Genomic DNA, 10613 nt, shown 5'->3' on the forward strand with positions numbered 1-10613 from the left:
ACTGTGCAGTTTAAATTCAAGTAATAAAATTAAGTCTGAATTGGCACCAAAATAGTTAAGAGAGAAACCAGGGAATCCTTTAAGGAGCCTGACAATTTTGTTTTTCAATAAATCATCTAAATAATAAATGATTGCAAGGTAGCCAATGCATTTAATAATCATATCCTTGAAGTATCTCAGAAGACTGACATGGCAGCTGAAGGGATAGATAAATAAAATACAGGGTGATTCAAAAAGAATACCACAACTTTAAAAATGTGTATTTAATAAAAGAAACATAATATAACCTTCTGTTGTACATCATTACAAAGAGTATTTAAAAAGGTTTTTTTCACTCAAAAACAAGTTCAGCGATGTTCAATATGGCCCCCTCCAGACACACGAGCAATATCAACCCGATACTTCAACTCGTTCCACACTCTCTGTAGCATATCAGGCGTAACAGTTTGGATAGCTGCTGTTATTTCTCGTTTCAAATCATCAATGGTGGCTGGGAGAGGTGGCCGAAACATCATATCCTTAACATACCCCCATAAGAAAAAATCGCAGGGGGTAAGATCAGGGCTTCTTGGAGGCCAGTGATGAAGTGCTCTGTCACGGGCTGCCTGGTGGCCGATCCATCGCCTCGGGTAGTTGACGTTCAGGTACTAACCTTTTTCGTAGGACTCTCCATACAGTTGATTGTGGAATTTGCAGCTCTCTGCTAGCTCTGCGAGTCGATTTTCCTGGGCTGCGAACAAATGCTTTCTGGATGCGTGCTACATTTTCATCTCTCGTTCTCGGCCGTCCAGAACTTTTCCCTTTGCACAAACACCCATTCTCTGTAAACTGTTTATACCAACGTTTAATACACCACCTATCAGGAGGTTTAACACCATACTTCGTTCGAAATGCACGCTGAACAACTGTCGTCGATTCACTTCTGCCGTACTCAATAACACAAAAAGCTTTCTGTTGAGCGGTCGCCATCTTAGCATCAACTGACGCTGACGCCTAGTCAACAGCGCCTCAAGCGAACAAATGTACAACTAAATGAAACTTTATAGCTCCCTTAATTCGCCGACAGATAGTGCTTAGCTCTGCCTTTTGTCGTTGCAGAGTTTTAAATTCCTAAAGTTGTGGTAATCTTTTTGAATCACCCTGTATATGAGAGGAGTGTTGCGCCATACATGCAGGCAAATTACATTTAACTGAAAGAGTTGAAAACAAACAAGTCTCGAGGTCTGTATGGCATCCCAATTCAATTTTACGGAGAGTACTCTATTGAATTGGCCCCTTATTTAGCTTTCATCTGTCATGAATTTCTTCCCGGTGCAAAGTCCCAAGCAACTGTAAAAAAAGCTTAGATAAGTCCTATATAGTTGAATGGTAAAAGAACACACCCACAGAACTACATATTAATACCTTAATGTTGGATTACAGCAGAGTTCTCGAACATACTCTCAGTTCAAATATAGTAAATTTCCTTGTGATGGAAAAACTTCTGTCCACAAATCAGCTCGTTTTTAGAGAGCATCGCTCGTGCGAAATTCAGCTTGCCCTTTTCTCACATGATATTTTGTGAACCATGGATGAAGGACAAGAGGCAGATGCCATATTCCTTGGTTTCTGGAAAGTGTTCGACATGGTATCCCACTGAAGTCTGTTAACAAAGGCATGAGCATACAAAATAGGTTCCTAAATGTGCGAGTGACTCAAAGACCCTAAGTAACAGACCCCAGTGTGTTGTCGTCAACTGACTGTTCATCAGAGAGAAGGGTATGATCAGGAATGTGCCAGGGAAGTGTGATAGAACTGCTCTCATTCTGTAATATACATAACTAATAGGACTGAAAGGGTGAGCAGCAGTCTGCAGCTGTTTGCTGATGCAGTGTTTTATGGGAAGGTGGTGTCATTGAGTGATTGCAGGAAGATACAACATGATTTAGACAAAATTTCTAGTTGGTGTAGTGAATGAAAGCTTGTTCCAAAATTAGCAATTCGGAGGCAGGTTATAGATTTTTCACTGATAGGTTTGATCAACAAACGAGTATTATGGAGATCGTTCATGAACTCAAGTGGAAATCCCTGGAGGAAAGATGATGTTCTTTTTGCAGAACACTGTTGAGAAAATCTTTGAGAACCGACGTTCAAAGTAGACAGCAGTACGATTCTACTGGTGCCAACCTTCATTTCGTCTAAGCACGACGAAGATAGATGAGAGAAATTAGGGCTCATACAGAGGCATATAGACAGTTGTTCTTCCCTCCATTTGCGAATGGGACAGGAAAGAAAATTACTTTTGATGGTATGAAGTACTCTACACCATTACCTTATGGTGCTTTAAGGATTATATAAGTAGATGTAGATGGAAGGCAGGGAGCTGCTGTGAACAGTTCAGTGATAGGGTTGTTCTCACCAGAATCTACAGCAAATCCAATGCCAACAACAATAATTCAGGTATATGTGTTGATGTCAGAAGCAGATGATGACAGGATATTGGACAGGTGGTTCATTATCTAGGGGGAGATGGCAATCTAATAGTCATGGTACACAGGAATGCAATTGTGGGGGAAGAAATGGAAGACAGGGCTACAGGAGAACATGGGCTTGGTAGCGGTAATGATAGAGGAAAAAGACTTAATTGAATTGTGCAGTAAATTTAAGTTAGTAATAGTGAATATATTGCTGAAAAATCACAAGAGGAGGACTGATAGAGTGATTCTTGCAAGAGACCTGGAGACATGGGAAGATTCCTGGTGGCTCACATTATGAGCAGCCAGAGGTTCCTAAATAGGATACTGGATCGTAAGGCATCCCTGGGAGCAGATACACAGTGAGATTGCAATTTAGTAATGATGAAGAGTAAACTGAAGTTTAAGAGAATTGTGTGGAAGAATCAATGTGGAAAGAAGTGAGACACAAGTACTGTGGAATGTTGAAATACATTTGAAGATCAGTGAGGCCATAGGTACTGCGATAATGTATACTGCAGTAGAGAGTTCAGTGGAAGAGGGGCAGACATCCCTAGAAAGAAGAAAGTACAAAAATATTCAGGAAAGACAGGAGTACAGCAATATAAGTCACTTAAGGTTGAAATAAAGAGGAAGTGCAGAGAAGCCAAGGTGGAGGGACTCCAAAAAAGTGTGAATAAATTTGAAAAGAAATGGTCATCGAAAGGACTGATTCAGCGTACAGAAAAACTAAAACATCCTACGGTGGAATTAAAAGCAAGAGCATCAACATCAAGAGTGCAATGGGAATTCCACTGTTAAATGCGGAGGAGAAAGTGGATAGGTGGAGAGTGTACATTGAAGTTCCTTATGAGGGGAGGATTTGCCCAATGAGAGAGAAGGTGAAATGGGAGTCGATACGGGGGATCCACTATTATAGTCAAAGTTTAACAGAGCTCTGGATGATTTATGATTGTGGCAGAAGGGACAGATAACATTCCTTCAGAATTTCTAAAATTGCGGGAGGGGGTATGAGTAATCTATGAGATTAGAAACATAATCAGACTTTGGAAAAATAGCATCCACACAGTCTTGAAAACAGCAAGGGCATAGTCATTTTAATGTCTCATGCATTCATGTTGCTGTTGGGAATAATGTATGGAAGAATGTGGAGAAGAAAATCTAAGAGCAGTTAGATGATGATCATTTGGCTTTAGGAAAGGCAAAGTTACAAAAGTCAGCTCTTACTTGGTAACGGAAGCAAGGCTGAAGAAAATTAAGACACTGTCATAGGATCCGTCCACCTATAAAAAGCTTTCGACAATTTAAAATGGTGCAAGATGCTAGAAATTCTCAGGAAAATAAGTGTTAGCTATAGTGAAAGATTGGTAATATACTGTACAATATGTGCAAGAACCAAGAGGGATCAATAAAAATTGAAGCCCAAGAACAATGTGCTCGGACCGGAAAGCGTGGAAGACAGGGATGAGTCTTTTACTTCTACTATTCAATCTATACATTGAAGAAGAAATGATGCAAATGAAAGAGTGAGGTTTAAGTTTGAGTGAAAGGATTTCAGTGATGACATTGTAATTCTCAATGAATGTGAAGAAGAGTTACATGCTGACGTCACAAGTAGAAGGTACAGGTGGTTCCCGATCTAAAGGGTGATGGTAATCAAATAGTCGTGGTACACAGGAATGCAGTCGTCTTCCCTCCAGGGATTCCCACCTGAGTTCATGAAGCATCTCCTTAAAATACTCGTGTGTTGATCAGACCTAACGGTGAAAAATCTAGTAGCCCATCTCCGAATTGCTTCAGTTCATCCTTTAATCCAACCTTGTGGGATCCAAAACTCTTTAGCAGTACTCAAGAATGGGTCACACTAGTGTTCTATGTCCGGTCTCCTTAAGAGATGGACCACACTTCCCTAAAATTCTCCTAATAAACTGAAGTAGAGCATTCACCTACCTTACTACAATCCTTACATGCTTGTTCCATTTCATATTGCTGTGCATTATTACACGTAGATATTTGAATGGAATGAACATGTAATGAGTACAGAATATGGACTGAGAGAAAAAAAAAGATGTAAATGATGTGTAGTAGCAGAAATGAGATTAGTGATAAACTTAACACCAAAATCAGAGACCACGAAGTAACTAATTATAGCACACGCATTTGCAAGTATTGCATTTTACTGAAGAGAGGTGGAACTAAAAAAAATGCAGTTTTCAGAGTTTAAAAATTACTAGATATGAAAGGAGCTCAGGAAGCCATTGCTTTACTGTGCTACTTCATAACATGTGTTACTCTGTAGAATTAATTTAAAAACAGAAAACAGTGTTTACTCCATGATGGCTATTTGTTTGGTAGATATTGACTGCATTGTTGTAATTTATGAGGTACAATGATTTTTATATGTTCTAAAGTGTCTGAAAGACTCATCATCTTCAGAGTCTGTTAAATTTGTATGTTGAGGAGCACTCCCTTTCATTTTCATGTAAAAAATAAAAAGAAATCTTGACCTGTTCATTCTCTTTGACTTAATGCTTGAATAATGAATTGGGATTGTGATCTCATGGTCAACCTGTTTCACTACTACTTTAAAGAGACCATGTTCAAAAACAGCCATTGCTGAGATTTTCAATGAAAAACATTCTATAGCAGTTTGATAATATCAGTTGCAATGGGCTATCCACTGTCTGCCAATATGCTTTTCTGTGTTGAAGACTTAATAGAGGCTGGAGGTATCACCTTGGAAAAAGCATACATTTTAGTCAGGTATTAAGACATAATGAGACAAAGTAGGAAATCTCTAGGCTCAATGGAAGTGTTGACATTAGTTGAGTTGGAGACAAATAAAGTACAATGACAGTTAGTATGCCAGCATAATTTGTCTTACTGCATAATAGAAGAGCAAGAATAGTATATGTAATAGAAAGCAGTGACCCAATAGGGTGACTAGAGCCAGTCAGTTCAGACTCAGTAATAAGCTTATAGAAGCCGTGTTGCATCCTCGCAGCCACAAGGAGCGGAGTGGCGAAAGCCAGTGATGGACATCTGATGCAGTGAGCTTACAAGTCCCCACTGTGCTTGTGCATCTTGGAGGACTAGCTGACACTTGTTACAGTGCCATTTGTTTCTTGAGGACATTCTGTGAATGTTAGTAGATGGTAAAATGTAACAACCTGTTGTAGCTACCAGAAACAGATGCTTAACGTTTCTCGAAGTTTGTGTTGAGGTGTAGATCCCTTCCTGCTGTTTATCTCCACCTGAAAGAGAGCTTGGGCACTTCGATGATAAAATCTTCTAGGATGATCAGTTGAGTGTTGGCATCTTGTTGCATCATTTCAATGAGTTTCGTACCCATCATCTTCATGCAAAGTGAGCTTTTCATACTGTCAACACATCAGGTCAATCAAATTTAGTAAATGATGTGGTCAACACACAAATGTACTTGATAGCTTGTTTATTTGGAGCAAAAAGTTGACGCTGACAGTGAACTAAACTCGAACATTACTGACTCAAAACTAACTTTGATCGGCTGTTGCCACTGTTGCTTATATGGCTTTTAACAATCGAAATATGAAAGCATTCTTTGTTTTAAACAGAAATATTGAAGTTTACAATTAATAATTGATTGGTTCTCTAAAACAAGTTACAGAATTTAGTTTTACAATTCGTTACAATCTTTCTAAGAAAATAAACATGTTGAAATATTACTGTTATCGTTGCCAAATTACATGAAATACCTTTTTACAATAATGTTTGATTTAGAAATCTTAATAACTTTTTAAATACAGGTTTGATTTCGATGCTGACATGAGTCCTGCGTGTTTACACTTAGCTGAGGATGAATTACAATCAGGTTCTATGTACGAATTTTATAAGTAGAGGTTATAACATTTGTTTATATTTGATGTACAGATTTTTGGACAACAGCTATATTACATCTCATTTTTATCATATTACGTCAGCTGCTGTGGCTGAGCAGTTGTAGGTGCTTCAGTAGGGAACCATGCTGGTGCTATTGTCGCAGGTTTGAATCCTGCCTCGGGCATGGATGTGTGTGATGTCCATAGGTTAGTTAGGTTTAAGTAGTTCTAAGCTAGGGGACTGATGACCTCAGATGTTAAGTCCCATTGTGCTTAGAGCCATTTGAACCATTCATATTACATCATGCATTCCAGGTAATCTAATTACATCCCTATATTGAATTTATAATGTTACATGCATACAGGTGTTTGCACCACTTCGTGTAAACTTGTAAGATAGTATCGGGTACTTTGATATTTTCAGAATAACAGCTTTCCTTAAAATGCATCCGATTCTGCAACATTACAACTGGCCATACATTCTGTTGGTTAGATACAGGATAACCAGGGTAGTTCCAGCTGGGATAATTTCGAATTACCAGGTGTTTAATTTTGTTAAGAATAGACATTATTTCATGTAATCTGACTGAGGTGCCCAAGCCAATGTTATATGCTTTGCTACATTTACATCAATACTCTGCAAACCACCATGATGTGCATGGCAGAGGTTACATCTCATCATACTAGTTATTAGGGTTTCTTCCAATTCCAGTCACATATGAAGTGCAGGAAGAATGATTGTTTGAATGCCTCTGTGCATGCAATAGTTATTCTAATCTTATTCCATCAATCCTTATGTGAGTGATACATAAGAGATGGTAGTATATCATTTAAAGCTGATTCTTGAAATCTTTTTAATAGGCTTTCTTGGGATAGTTTATGTCTATTTTCAAGAGTCTTCCAGTTCAGTTCTTTCAGTGGCAATTTATGCAGCCCGTCTCTGTATATGTTCAGTATCCCCTGTCAGTCCTCCTTAGTATGGATCCCACACACTTGAGCAATATCCTAGAACAGGTCACACAAGTGACTCGTAAGCAATCTCCTTTGTAGACAGATTGCACATCCTCATTATTATACCAATAAACTGAAGTCCACCACGTGCTTTATCCATGACTGAGTGTGTGGTTTCATTCCATTTAATATCCCTACAAAGTATTACACCCAGGTATTTGTATGAGTTGGCTGATTCCAACAGTGACTCATTGATATTATAGTCATAGGATACTACATTTATTCATTCTTTGAAGTGAACAATTTTACATTTCTGAGCATTTAAAGCAAGTTGACTATCTCTGCATCACTTTGAAATCTTATCAAGACCTGACCGAATATTTATGCAGCTTCTTTCAGATAGTACTTTGTTACAGATAACTGCACCATCTGCAAAAAGCCTGCTTTTACTCTTAATATTGTCTGCAAGATCATTAATATAGAGCATGAACAGCAAGTGTCCCAACAAATTTCCATGGCGCACACCAAAAGCTACTTCTGCATCTGACTATGACTCTCCATCCAAGACAACATGTTGCAACCTTCCTGCCAAAAAGTCCTCAGTTCAGTAACAAATTTCACTTCATACCTCATATGACCATACTTTTGACAATAAGCGTAGGTGTGGTACTGAGTCAAATCCTTTTCAGAAATCATTTACTGCAGCTACCTGCTTACCTTGATCCAAAGCTTTCAATATGTTGTGAGAGAAGTGCGAGTTGGGTTTCACATGATTGATGCTTTTGGAATCCATGTTATTCTGCGTTGAGGTCATTCTGTTCAAGGTACCTTATTACGTTTGAGCTCAGAATATGTTCTAAGATTCTACAACAAATTGACATCAGGGATATTGGACAGTAGATTTGTGAATCACTTCTACTACCATTCTTGTAGACAGATGTGACATGCTTTCTTCCAAGAACTGGGCACAGTTTTTTGTTCAAAGGATCTATGACAGATTATAGTTAGAAGAGAGGCTAACTCAGCCAAAAATTCAGTATAGAATCTATTACAATTTCACTGGGGCCAGGAGCTTTGCACAGTTTTAATGATTTCAGTTATTTCTCAGCACCACTGGCCCTAATACTTATTTCATTCATCTTTTCAGTGGCACGAGGATTAAATTGTGGCATTTTTCCTGGGTTTTTCTTTGTAAAGGAACATTTGAAAACAGAGTTATGAATTTCAGCTTTTGCTTTTCTACCCTCAATTTCAGTTCCTGACTCATTCAGTAGGGAATGGACATTAACTTTTGTCCCACTAACAGCTTTCACATACAGCCAGAATTTCTTTGGGTTCTGTGAAGGATCACTTGAAAATATTCTGCTACAGTAGGCGTTGAAGGCATCACTCATTGCTCTCTTGATAGGCAAAAACATTTCCATAATCATCTCTCTGTCTTTAGTCCTAGACTCTGTTTTACAACTGTGGTGAGCATCTGTAAGACCTTCAGTACACTTACATTCAAATTATTTGACTTGTCGCTCTAACGAAGTAGGCGAGTGTCAGCAATATGTCTCGTGGTCTTATCGTGGCGTGTTTATCTTCTACCGTTAGGTCAGACAATAGAACTGCCCTTGCACGCTTAGAGTAGCAGATTGAAGGTGACAAAAAAAAATTGACAATCTGAAGTTCCTTTGGTATTGGTACGTTAATTTTATTCTCACATATATCTCTGATACTTGACAAAAGTGTCTATACATTTATTTTCATGGCTATGTACAGGAATATGATAATTTTATTAGGCGCAGACTGCTACTTGACTATAGACTGGTACAGACTAATGCAGACTGACTAATCGGAGGTCTGTACACTCGTTATAATACCTCGCGCGTTCATGTATCACTGCGCGAGTGTGATACGCGAGGAGAAAAGGTTCTACGTTAGCAGCAATCTCGTTGGCTGTGTTACATATTAATACGCGGATCGGCAGAAGCAGAATTTGGTCTGTCTCTATGGCAGCGCCATCTCGTAGTGCGGAGACGGACGAGTGCTGCGCCTGCGCTGTTGTGCTTATTGGGGCGCGCTCTAGTGGGAAAGTTGTGTACGCGCTGATTACGCGGAACTATGTACACAAAAACAACTATTATGCAGTCATCTCTGTTTCTTTAGAGGTTTCTTTACAGTGACTGTATACCAAGGAGGTTCCTTCCAATTATGAGCTGCTCTACTGGCTACATATCTATCCAGTGTATGGTCAATTATTCTTTTAAATTTGAGCCAGAGTTTCTTTACATGCTCATGCCCTGTGCTAAAAGATTCAGGTTCCTCTTTGAGATATGACACTACTGATTTTTTGTATAGTTTACTGAACATATATTTATTTTTGCTTGTTTTAGTTGCCCTTTGTACTTTGGTAATCACTGTTGCTGCAACTACATAATGGTCACTGATACCAGTTTTGATGTGGACATCCGCAAAGATGTCAGGTCTATTAGTTCTCATTAGATCAATATATTTCTATCATGGGTGGGTTTCTAACTATCTGTTCGAGGTAGTTTTCAAAGGAGTCATTTAGTAAAGTTTCACAGTATGTCTTATCATGGCTACTACTAAGAAACTGCAGTTTTCCCATTAATTGTTGGATGATTATAGTATCCACCGGTTATTACTGTATGATTGGGGAACTTGCAAGTGAATTGAGGTTGTCTCTAAAGTTTTTGGTTATATCAGGAGATGAGTCTGGGGGCAACAGAAGGATCTGATTATCATTTTACACCCACCTCTGATACTGTATCTTACCCAAACAATCTCACATGGAGCTTCAACTTCTACCTTGGTGGATTTAAGTTTCTCACCTACTGTGACCAATATACCATCTCCATTTTCGATTTGCCTATCCTTTTGATGCACACTTAAATTTTCCCCAAAAATCTCGTTATCAGGAGAAAGAAAACTGGCGTTCTACGGATCGGAGTGTGGACTGTCAGATCCCTTAATCGGGCAGGTAGGTTAGAAAATTTAAAAAGGGAAATGGATAGGTTAAGTTAGATATAGTGGGAATTAATGAAGTTCGGTGGCAGGAGGAACAAGACTTTTGGTCAGGTGAATACAGGGTTATAAATACAAAATCAAATAGGGGTAATGCAGGAGTAGCTTTAATAATGAATAGGAAAATAGGAGTGCGGGTAAGCTACTACAAACAGCATAGTGAACGCATTATTGTGGCCAAGATAGACACGAAGCCCCCACCTACTACTGTAGTACAAGTTTATATGCCAACTAGCTCTGCAGATGATGAAGAAATTGATGAAATTTATGATGAGATAAAAGAAATTAATCAAGTAGTGAAGGGAGACGAAAATTTAATAGT

The sequence above is a fragment of the Schistocerca americana genome, chromosome 8 (assembly GCF_021461395.2).
Source record: "Schistocerca americana isolate TAMUIC-IGC-003095 chromosome 8, iqSchAmer2.1, whole genome shotgun sequence".
Lineage (NCBI taxonomy): Eukaryota > Metazoa > Arthropoda > Insecta > Orthoptera > Acrididae > Schistocerca > Schistocerca americana.